Source organism: Leptopilina boulardi, unplaced genomic scaffold (genome assembly GCF_019393585.1).
Source record: "Leptopilina boulardi isolate dan_hultmark-lab unplaced genomic scaffold, ZJU_Lbou_2.1 LbouV2_30, whole genome shotgun sequence".
NCBI lineage: Eukaryota > Metazoa > Arthropoda > Insecta > Hymenoptera > Figitidae > Leptopilina > Leptopilina boulardi.
In genome coordinates this window covers 2288975-2301783 of record NW_026137863.1, presented here as the reverse complement: position 1 = coordinate 2301783, position 12809 = coordinate 2288975, and the positions used below count along the sequence as shown (strand labels likewise).

Genomic DNA, 12809 nt, shown 5'->3' with positions numbered 1-12809 from the left:
CGTTTAGCTTTTTCCTTCTTGAAAAGAAAATTTTGTTTCTATTAAGTAGAGAAAAAAAAAATTTTTTAGTCAGACATAACTTTTAGTGAAAAACAAAAATCAAAAGTTAAAAAATAATTTTCTATACTTATACAATGTAGAAACAGTGAATTTTTCTTTTATATATTAATCATTAATTAAAAATAAATATAATTCATAATTTTAAATATAAGATTTATATTGCAACATTAATTGCAAAATTTAATAAAACTTTGATTTAATATGTTAAAGTTTAATTAAACATATTCATTTTGATGTAAAATTCAACGGGAATATTATTTTAATGTAAAATTTAATTAAACATTAATTTAATGTATAATTTATGTAGAATATGATTTTAACGTGAAATTTGTTATAGTAATGTTTTCGAAAGAGAGATAGACAGAGAGAGAGAGTGAGGGGGGGGGGGATTGAGAGAAAAATTCTGATCAAGAATCTTGTAAAAGTAGATTAAAAACAGAATTTCGTCTGAATATATAATTTTTCCTTTAAAAAATCATAAAAAGATTAAAAAAATATTGATTATTTAAAAATAGTAAAACTTTTCATATAAAATTCAATACAGTTGTATTAAATATTTCAAAAGAGGTTAATTTATATTTAATATTCGCAATTTTCTTTTCTATCACTTGCATTTTTAATGAACTATTATTTAAATTTCTTTTAATTATTCAAGTATGTAATTTTCCATATGAAAAATCTAATTGAAATATTAAATGCATAAATAATTTTATTTCGGTTTTTAATTTAAAATTGATTATTTCTAATTAATATATTCAGTATAGCAAGATGTTATAATTTAACTTAAAAAATAATTAAATAATTAATTGTCTTTTAATAATGTCAATTAATAACGATATTGTTTTTGAAATTTTATTTACAATTTTACCTTTTTTCTTAATTTCATTTTTTTCTCTTTTCGTGGTTTCACAATTTTTTTTTTTTTTTTTTTTTTTCTTTTTTCGTCTCAATTGAATTTATTTTATGAAAACTGAAGGTATCAATTTTGTTTCGATTCTCAATATATATCTATAATATAACGAGTCAAAAAATTGAAGTATAATTTTTATCATCATTTGCAATCAAACGAAAATCATAGCTCTTTTTCCATGATTTTCATGGAAATTGACAACAATACTCTCGAATGTGAAACGTGTGTGTATTCAAGTAAATAATATGTGCGCTAGTCAAAAAAAAAAAAAAAATTGAAAAATTCATTTTGCCCGAAATTTTTTTTTATTTTTTAGTTAAAAATTTTTTTTTTTTTTTTAACTAGAAAATAAGAAATTAGAATTTTTTTTTTAATTATTAATTATTAATAAACAATTAAATTAAATAATAAATTAAGTAAATAAATTAAATTTAATAATGAATTTATTTTTAAGACGTGTAGTTATAAAAATTCAGATTTCAAAATTTAGATAAACATATTTATCAAATTTAAATCCAATCAATATACAAAAGCTCCTAGTATCGTACTTGTTTTCCATAATAATAATACACAAATTTTCCTCTCTTCTATATATTGGCAAAACTAAAGAGATTAATTCGAGGTAATCCGGGAATTTATGTTATTTATGATACTCGTACAATTTTCAAAAAGAAAATAAACGATTTTCTTTTTATTATATAAATATTTTTTTTAAAAAAAAAAGGTTTTATTTTTTTTCCTATTCTACATACCAATATGTATTTTCCAATATTTAATTTCCGCTAGTTGCGTTGAAAATTAGTTTTAAATAAAACACAACGTATAATAATAAAAGGGACGCGGATGATCCCGGAGAAAATTGAAACGAAATTCTCGCTTTATATATATGTATATATATATATGACAATAGAGAAGAGAAGCTTTTCCGCTTTAAACGAATCACTCCTGTGGGAATTCTCTGTTCGGCTGCCCTACAATAGACTCTCTGGGAAATTGATCCAAAAGGGGAATAATAACGAGACATATTTTGAATTTCCAGCCGCATACTAACGCTTCGTAATTAGTATTGGTGAATTTTAATATATATATATAATGCGAGGCGGAGAAGATAAAATGTCCATTCTATTGGAAAATTACTTTCTTTTGTTTTTTTGTAATTTTGCCATTTTGTTATTAATAAATTCATTTATCGATTAAATTTACTGTCACTTAATATTTTAAAATTAATTATTTTTTTTTTTCAAACAGAGATTTAATATTTATTTATTTAATATTTATTAATATAAAAATTTTATTACACTAAAAATAGAAATATTTCAACGAAAAGCGGCGGTCTAGTTATTAATTAATTATTCAGTAACTATAATTTCATTACATTGAATTTCATTGGGACGAATTTGCATTTATCACATTTTCCAAGCTCTTGAATTTTAATATAACCAAATTTACATTCGACGGAAGCAACAAATTGCGTTGTTTTCTCTTTTGTTATTTACATTTGTGTCATTTATATTTAAAAAAAAAAATTCTTTAAACTTTTGTCTAAAGGAAATAAATTTTCAATTTTGATTTATAATTGTAAAATTTATATTTTTTTGTCTTAATAGTGTGCTAATTAACAAAAAAAAAAAATTTTTTTTTCTTATCAAAGAAAGTTGTGAAATATTTTTTTTTTTTTTTTATTAAAAGAGTAAAGAATTTTAATTAAAAGCTCTTGATTGGACAAAAATCAATCGTTACAGCATTATTATCTTCCTTTTCTCTCTTGTTATATATTCAGAGAGAAGCTAACAAGCTTTTGATCGTTGTAGTTTTGAAAGTCGTAAGTGTTCTACAAGCTCTTATATGCGCCTGCACTTGTTCAAACTTTGACAAGCTTGAATCCATAAGGTAACTTTAGTCGCAGCTTGAAGGCGCTTTAATTCATTAATTAATCTCCGATGACACGAACTGGTAGTAGTCGATATTAATCATCGTTTGCGTTGATTGACATAAATTATCCGCGTGAAAGTTTATTATAAATAAACTCTCTTCAAAAATTTTAGGAGACAAAAAAATTTTAAATCCTCCTTTTCAATTTGTGTGGTGAAAAAAAAAATTAACATTCAGAAAAAAATGTATAGACAAAAATAATTATTAAAATAACAATTATAGATATTACAGAAATAATAATAATAATAATAATAATAATAATAATAAAAAAAAAAATTAACATGGTCCAGTGGCTTTACCACTGGATTTGTAATATCAGGAACCGGGTTCGATTCTTCCTACCTGCGATTTTTTCTTTCATAATAAAAATGAATAAATAGAATTAAAAAAACAAAAGGAAAAGAAAAATAAAAATAAATAAAAAAATTAAAAAAACAAAAAGAAAAGAAAAATAAATAAAAAGAAATAAATTAAATTAAAATTAACAAAAACAAAAAGAAAAGAAAAATTTAAAAAAAAATAAAGAAAGAAAAATAAATAAATAAAAATTAATTTGGTCCAATGGCTTCCCTACTGGATTTGTAATATCAGGAGCCGGGTTCGATTCTTCCTACCTGCGGTTTTTTCTGTCAAAATAGAAAATATAATTACTTATAAATAAGAATAAAAATAAACAAAATCAATTAAATAAATAAAAATTAAATTAAAAATAAAAAAGTAAATAAAAATAAATAAACTTAAAAAAAAACAAAAATTAAAAAATATAAAAATAAATAAATCAAAATTTTGGTTGGTCCAGTGGTTTCCCTACTGGATTTGTAATATCAGGAACCGGAGTTCGATTCCTCCTGACTGCGGTTTTTTCTGTCAAAATAAAAAATATAATTACTTATAAATAAGAATAAAAATAAACAAAATCAATTAAATAAATAAATAAAAATTAAATTAAAAATAAAAAAGTAAATAAAATTAAAACAAAAAATAAAAAATATAAAAATACATAAATCATAAGTTAGGTTGGTCCAGTGGCTTCCCTACTGGATTTGTAATATCAGGAACCGGAGTTCGATTCCTCCTGACTGCGGTTTTTTCAGTCAAAATAAAAAATATAATTACTTATAAATAAGAATAAAAATAAACAAAATCAATTAAATAAATAAATAAAAATTAAATTAAAAATAAAAATAAATAAAAATAAAATTAGAAATAAAAAAATAAATAAAAATAAATTTAAAAATTATAAAAATAAATAAAAATTTAGGTCGGTCCAGTGGCTTTTCTACTGGATTTGTAGTATCAGGAACCGGAGTTCGATTCCTTCTGACTGTGGTTTTTTCTTTCAAAATAAAAAAAATATAATTACTTATTAATAAAAACTAAAATAAATAAATAAAAAAATATAAAGGAATAAATAAAAATAAAAATATAAAAATATAAAAATAAAAATAAAAATAAATAAAAATAAAAAATAAATTAAAAAAAAGTGAATGAATATAATAAAAAAATCAATGAAACAAAAAGAAAAATTTCTTAAATACGAATCGTAAAGGAAATAAAAAAAATTAAATGAACATTTGGTTAAGCGACATCCCTTTGCTTAAAAGTCTAGACGATTAAATTAGAAGACGTTGTTTGAAAGGCTTTCTCTCTCTCTCTCTCTCTCTCTCTCTCTCTCTCTCTCTCTCTCTCTCTCTCTCTCTTTCTTTCTTTCTCTCGCGAAAAGTATATTATCTGACTCGGTTGATGAAGTTGAAGAAATCGCAAAGAAGAAGTCCATTCTTTCCATCAATGGTTTGTAACGGTAATTTCATTTGAAAAACTTTTCGAAGCCGATGCACCATCATCAGTTCTTCTCTTCAGTTCCTTGCCACCCCCTCCCCTCCACCCAAAGTCTCGCGTAATTAGTTTAGTTTTCCAGTAACTCTCTCTCTCTCTCTCTCTTTTTGCGCTATAAAAATATCGTAACTAATTTCGCAAGATTCGTTTCAACTGCAATGAAAAACAAAACTTGATGTATATATCCACAAAAAAAAAAATTGGCAAAAAGGAAAAAGAAGAAAAAGAAGAAGACTCGAGAAAAATACTTTATATTTTACAAAACAAAAAAGAAAAATACTTGAAAATGTTGTAATTTAATAGAGAAAAAGTTAATAAACTCAAAAAAAAATAGTTTTTTTTTTTATATATTTAATTTTTTTAAAAAAATTTAAATTAAAAATTTTTTAAAATAATTTGTTATCGTAAGTAATTGAATAATTATTTAATTACATTATTATTCTTTTGTTACAGGTGAGTTTCCATTGGACTTGAATAATTTAAAAAAAAAAAAAAAACTAAATCATCTTCGGTGAGTCGACTATTTATTTATTTAAATTATTCAATTATTTTATTCAATCATTTAATTTAATTATCCATTTACTTTATTCAATTATTTAATTTAATTATTCATTTATTTTATTTAATTATTTAATTGAATTATAAATTTATTTTATTTTATTATTTAATTTTTATAAAATCAAAACTTTTTTTTATTTTATAAAAAAACAATATTTTTATTTAAAAAAAGAAAATCACAGTTTGTTAATTTTTTTTTTTTTTTTTTTAGTATAAAAATAAAAGAAAATTCAGGTGACTTTCGTATATTTAACCCAGTGACTTAACGAAGCAATTAGAAGAGAATTTCATTCGTCGCGAGATATCGGTTATCCAAAGAATTTGAATATTTCAGAAAGTTGTAAAATGCTCCTCCCCCCCCCCTTTCCCGCGACAATTCGTTTGTGAACTCGCGGAATGAATTTACAAGTTACAGAGATTTTACGCAAGCTTTTAGCAAAATTGTTAAAATTGTCACTCGTAAAAAAAGGTGTGAGTGAGTGACACTTTTATTGAGAGAGTGTAAAATATCACAAACCACGTTGAAAATTTAGAATTTTTTATTTAAACCAAATTTTCTTTTCAATTTTTATTTTGTTTAAATTATTCCTTGAGTAGAATTTATTAATTTTTTTTGTTTTTAATTTTTTTTTTTTTTTTTTTTTTTTGAATTAATTTGTTAGAATTTTTTTGTTTTTTCCTCGGGTTTTATGTATGGACAAAATTTTTTTTCTTTTTTTCGTCTAAAATCTGACGAAATTTTTTTTTCTTCTATTTTTTGCAAAGCTTTGTATTCATTAGGTGCACTCGTCTTGTCTTAATCTAAACAAATTGACTTTTATCCCCTACACTATTATCCGATGAAACTATGTATATATATATATATATACATGTGCCACACGTAATGAGAAAAACTTGCCACCTTGTTAAAAGCCAGCAACTTGCTATACGAAACAAGCTTTTTTGTTAAAATTTTCCAATCCTTAGAAAGACGACAAAACATTTTATATATATATTTTTTTACTTGTTTCAACATTCGTTGTATGCTTCAAATATTCATAATTAAGGAAATTTTTCAATATTTTTACAAAAAAAAAAAAAAAAAAAAAAATCTGATTTTATATAAATTAAGTAGTAGAAGTCAATTATTAATCAGACCTGTTTTTTCTGAAAAAAGGTCAATATAATGATATTTTATATATTATTCTATACCGTGGATGTACCAGTTACCGTCCATTTTACAAATATCTCGTATAGTAATTTAAATTATTTTTTAACAATAATAATTTATTCCTTTTGGCACGCAATCGACTTATTAGTTTTAAGTAAACAAATAAAAGAAAATAATTTTTTTTATAAATGTTATTTTGAAAATTAAACTGGACGGAAACTAGGTCTTAGGTGGACAGTAACTAGGACATCCACGGTATTTATTAAATATATATAGGAAAAAGTATACAATACCAGAGACGGAAATTGAAATTCAATTTCATTAATCCAAGTAGAGATGTCATATTGTCATATTTAAAATTATTACCATTTGTTTTTTCAGGCAAATTTGAAAATAGAATTTTATTATTTCATTTTTCTCAAAAATTATAAAATTTAATAATAATTCAATTTTTTTTTTTTCATTTTTATAATAAAATGTAATATTTACAATTGAAATATTTTTGTTTTAGAAAAATATTGAAAGATATATCATAAATTTAGAATAACAATTTTTTTTTTTATGCGTATAAAAAGTGAATTTTTTTTTTTTTGCCATTTAAGGTTCTGAAGTCTTTTGAGGTGCTCGGCATTCGTCGCCACACCTTCTCATGCATATTCTCGAGGTTTCAGTTTACTATATATATGTATATATAGTTTATTGTATCCATGGTATATTCTACACACGCGTGCTATTAATTTTACTTGTTGGTTCGCTTAATATTGCGATCGAAATATAATACACATCTTCGCAAAATGATAACGTCCTAGAAAGCAGACTGTCCGATGTAAATCACCGACACACACACACACACATATCTCTTTTAGGTATAGCTTTCGAATTATACACTAAATCATATTGCTATTCGATCGATGCTTAAAACTATTGCCATACCGAAAATCCAATAAATATTGAATGAAAATATGACTCAAATATCAATTGATAAAAAAGAATTTCCAATAAATGTCAAATAAAACGTTTATAGTAAATTGACCCAAACAATAAAATATGTCACATACAATTTTGCCACTAACTTGCTTAAGGGATTAAAAAATATTCTTATTATTTGCTTTTTTTATATTTTTTAAAATAATTCTTTTATTTTTTATATTTTTTTATATAATAATAAAAATAATAATAATCATAATAATAATAATAATAATAATAATACAAATGACCTTTGTCGTTGAGCTCTATTTATTGAAAATAATAATTAACCCATTTTAAAAATTACAGACTTCACAATTATAAAGGACGATAATGTCATTATAGTGACGTAACGTTGACCAATTTTCACTAAATGTATTTTCAAACGAAAACTAAATGACATTACACAGCACTATAACAATAAGTGAATTTTCCACCACAAAGAGTGACAGAGAGAGAGAGAGAGGGAGAGAGAGAGGAAGTGCTTCAAAAATGACTAGTTTTTTCCACTATTTTTTCTTTTTTAATTTTTATTTTTTTTAGAAATAAAATTTACATACACATTTATAACTACTTGGTACCGCTAAATACTTGATACTACTAACTGGTATCACTACTAGTTTTTGATACTAATTGGTACCACTAGTAGTTGGTACCACTAGTAGTTGGTACCACTAATAGTTGGTACCACTAGTAGTTGGTACCACTAATAGTTGGTACCACTAATAGTTGGTACCACTAGTAGTTGGTACCACTAGTAATTCGTACCACTAGTAATTCGTACCACTAGTAATTCGTACCAATACAAATTGGTACCACTAGTAGTTGCTACCGCTACCAGTTGGTACCACTGGTAATTGGTACCGCTACTAGTTGGTATCAATACGAATTGGTACCACTTGTAATTGCTACCACCACTGGTAATTGGTACCACTAGTAGTTTGTACCGCTACTAGTTGGTACCCCTTCTTGTTGTTACCACTGGTAATTGGTACCACTAGTAGTTGGTATCGCTACTAGTTGGTACCACTGGTAATTGGTACCGCTACTAGTTGGTATCAATACGAATTGGTACCACTTGTAATTGCTACCACCACTGGTAATTGGTACCACTAGTAGTTTGTACCGCTACTAGTTGGTACCACTACTTGTTGGTATCACTACTAATTGGCACGGTTACGAATGGGTACCGCTACTAGTTAATACTATTACAAATTGGTATCGCTACTAGTTGGTATCAATGCAAATTGGTACCAATCGTAAGTGGTACCGCTACTAGTTGGTATCGCTACTAGTTGGTACCACTAGTAATTGGTATCACTACGAATTGGTATCGTAGTAGTTAATAATATTACGAATTGGTACCACTTCGAATTGGTACCGCAATAGTTGGTACCATTATGAATTGGTACTAGCAGTAGCGGTACAAATTCGTAGGGATCCCAATTTATAGTGGTGGTACTAATCAAGAGTGGTACCGATTCGTAATGGTACCAACTAGTAGGGTTATTCGTTGTTAGACCAATTTGTAGTTGTACGAATTATCAGTGGTGGCAGTTACTAGTGGTTCCAATTACTAGTGGTATCAATTACCAGTAGTACCTACTACTAGTGATACCAATTACCAGTATTACCTACTACTAGTGATACCAATTACCAGTATTACCTACTACTAGTGATACTAATTCGTAATGGTACCAACTAGTAGTGGTACTACAAGTAGTGGTACTATTAGTAGTTTTATTTAACAAGTTCTCCACCAGCTAGTGTAAAAATTAATTATATTTCCAAAATATTTTGTCAAAAATTGCATCTTTAGGCACTAAAAATATTTTTATTAAAAAAAAAAAAAAATTGGTGAACGTAAACAATTTTGAAGTGGTCTTATTTGCAAGTACAATAATTTTGAAGGGTTTATTATAGTACGATATCATTTGTGTAAATTATGGAGGTAGGTGTTCAAGTAACTTGTCTACAGGAAGCCAAAACTGGTTCATGGTGTCTCATATACATATTCAGATATTGGCCATGGTCTCTCTCTCTGTTTGCTGCATGAAATGAACAATGTCAAAGGAATATATAAACCAAGTGGTGCCACGGTCTGCTCTATATATATACATGTCCATGCATATATGCAAAACGCATGTATAATCCGTACATCATGATAGGGGGTCAAGTTGTGTTCTACTATCGCACTGTTCACCCCACTGAACGCATCCCTTGACAGTAGCCACTAACCTTTAGATATCTGCTCATCTGTTCTGATTTACAGTGTGTGCATTGCAGTAAAACAGTCCGATTCATCATCAAAAAAAAAAAAAAACTTTTTCTTTTTGCAATTACTGAAACAAAAACAAAAAAATACAAAATTTTATTCTCAGAAATTATCAACAAAAACTTTTTATTATTATAAATAAATTGAATTATTAATTTAGTTTATTGTTTCAAAAATTAAATTTAAAAAATAACTTTACATAATTAGTTTTATCTTTTTAAAACCGATTTCAAAAATTCTGCACAAGAATCAAATAGCATTTTCCCAATTGTGAAAAGTCTTCCTTTCGTTTTTTTTTTTTTTTTGATACTCATCGAAATGCAAATTCGATTTAATTCTCCTCGGGTGTCGGGGGATAAAAGCGTACGTGTGCTGGCCATTCGCGAAAGAAACATTTTTAGCCTGATTGGATAAAACCCACTGTAAAAGTATTAGGTCGTTTAGCCGTTTAGCCCGAAGGCCATTCAACTCGTATTACAAAAAAAAAGAAACAAAAAAGAAAAGAAAAATATAAAATAAATAGAGAATACAAACAAAAAAAAGTGTGCGAGCTTGATCTCTGAATTTATTAATTGTCCAACAAAAAAAAAAAAAGCACACAAGATATAAATAATTTTGAAAATAGTCGAGAAAAATTGAGAATTAATTTTAATTTATAAAAATTTAAAGTTATTAATATTATTGCAAAAATATTGAGTGTACGAGAAGAGAAAAATGAAATTCTTCTTCAAAAATTCATTAATTAATTAATTCTTCTTTATATGAATAATAAAATATTTCAAATTCAATTATATTCAAATAATTACGATTGACTTTTTATACTTAAAATAATAAAAAATATATTTTGTAATTTTATTTAATTTATTTTTTATTTTATATTTAATTTTTATATAATTATTGTCTTTTTCTATTGAAAATAATATAAAGACAATCTCAATAAATAAATAATTAAAAAAATAAACCCTTATGAAAATTCCTTACTCTCTAAATATAAATTAGTAAAAATGTTTACTAATTTGAATTAGTGATTCACTTTTTGCTTCTGAATTAGTAAAATTTTACTAATTATTAGTAACTTTTACTAACAATTAGTAAAATTTAACTAATTCAGAAGCAAAAAGTGAGTCACTAATTCAAATTAGTAAACATTTTTACTAATTCAGATTTAGAGAGTATAAGAAAATAATGTTAAAGCTGAAATGTTTTCAGTATAATGTTTTTTCTATAATATTTTCGCGATTATAGGTAATTTCTTATAAGAAATTCATTATAAAATTTTTTTTTCTCAAATAATTATAAAAATATAATTATTAGAGACTCTGTAATGAAATCATTAGAATTTTATAATTATGAAAATGTAATTATAGAAAATAAAATTTTTCACGTGCAAAAATTAAAATATTATAAAATTAAAATTATAAAAATTTAATTACAGAAATTAATTTTGTATTTTACTGATAACTATATATATATATAGTTATTAGTAAAATACAAAATTACAAAACTATATATAGTTATCAGTAAAATACAAAATTAATTAATTTCTGTAATTAAATTTTTATAATTTTAATTTTATAATATTTTAATTTTTGCACGTGAAAAATTTTATTTTCTATAATTACATTTTCATAATTATAAAATTGTAATGATTTCAGTACAGAGTCTCTAATAATTATATTTTTATAATTATTTGAGAAAAAAAATTTTACAAATGAATTTCTTATAAAAAATTACCTATAATCGCGAAAATATTATACAAAAAACATTATACTGAAAATATTTCAGTACCACCTAGTAGTTGGTACCACTAGTAGTTGGTACCACTATTAATTGGTACCATTAGTAATTGGTACCACTAGTAATTGGTACCAGTAGTGATTGGTACCACTAGTAATTCGTACCACCAGTAATTAGTACCACAAGTAGTTGGTATCAATACAAATTGGTACCACTAGTAGTTGCTACCGCTACCAGTTGGTACCACTACTTGTTGGTACCACTGGTAATTGGTACCGCTACTAGTTGGTATCAATAAGAATTGGACTTTTTCTACTTGCAATAATTATTTATTATTCTTTTTAGTATTTATTATTATTTTATTATTTTTATTATCATTTTATTGTTATTTTTTTTTGAAATTTCTTTTTTCTATCAGCAGTAAAGAAAAAAAAAATTACTTTTAAGTATGTAAAAAACAGTTTTAGTCAGACGGGATGAAAATTCCTTTTTTTTTTAGCGTCGCTGTTTGGAAATTATTTTTTCCTAATAAAAATGAATTGCTGTAAAAATAAAAAAAAAACCCGAATATAAAAAACGAAGGAAATATGAAAGGGCTTAAAAGACACAGTAAAAAAGGGGAGAAGTTGAAACATTTCAGTGAAGCACATGATGTCTTAACGTCATATAGTTTGCTCTCTGGCGTTATCGCGAAAGCGTCAAGGAAAGTTCACTTTAGCGTAAAGCGGTTCCTTTTTCACCTATAGGTCGTTAGTGAGGCAAAAGTAGAGTAGGTTGTAAAGGGGGGGGGGAGGGGGTTAAAAGAGGGTTAAGGGTGACCACTAACCAAAAGTTACAAAGTTGGATAATGTCGAAGTTATATGGCTTAGAGACCATTACATACGGCTTTTAACAACCCTTTTTTTTATCCCTTCAGAATTCTATTCTGTGACATAATTCTTTGAAAAAAAAAAATTTCTTTAAAAATTCTTGTTTTTTTTGTGAATGACATTTTTGGGAAATTATTTTAAAAAAACATTTTAAAATCTAATTAAGTTGTGAAGTGTCAAAAACTTGTGATTAATTACAAGTTTTAATTAGTTTTTGTATAGAGAAGCAACAGTTTATCAGAGAAACGACAGCGACAGAAATTTTCGCTGATATAATGAAAAGCGTATTTCCCATTCCAATGTATATATATACGCGGCACTTGCTCTTTGACGTAAACGACGAAATTCGCTGATGTAACTTGTATATATATATATATATATATATGTTGTTGCGTCAACCCGATGAAACCTGCAAATATTCACCATAGGGGTTAATCCAGAGAGCAGTTTTTCAATGCACTCAACTGTGTCATGATGCGCTGGTTATTTTTTCCAATGCTATTTACCGCCCACAAA

The 12809-nt window shown here is 25.3% G+C and overlaps 1 protein-coding gene and 1 long non-coding RNA gene across 6 annotated transcripts in view; both read left to right on the top strand.

Annotated features, from left to right (window-relative positions):
• Positions 1-12809, top strand: part of LOC127282451 (fasciclin-3) — a 323057-nt gene that overhangs the window by 253583 nt on the left and 56665 nt on the right. The gene's annotated exons all lie outside the window — the stretch shown is intronic.
• LOC127282453 (uncharacterized) overlaps positions 1-12809 on the top strand; it is a 202255-nt gene that overhangs the window by 178194 nt on the left and 11252 nt on the right. The window contains exon 5 of the long non-coding RNA XR_007843205.1: positions 5192-5249. This is a non-coding gene — a long non-coding RNA (uncharacterized LOC127282453). The remainder of the gene's footprint in view (positions 1-5191; positions 5250-12809) is intronic.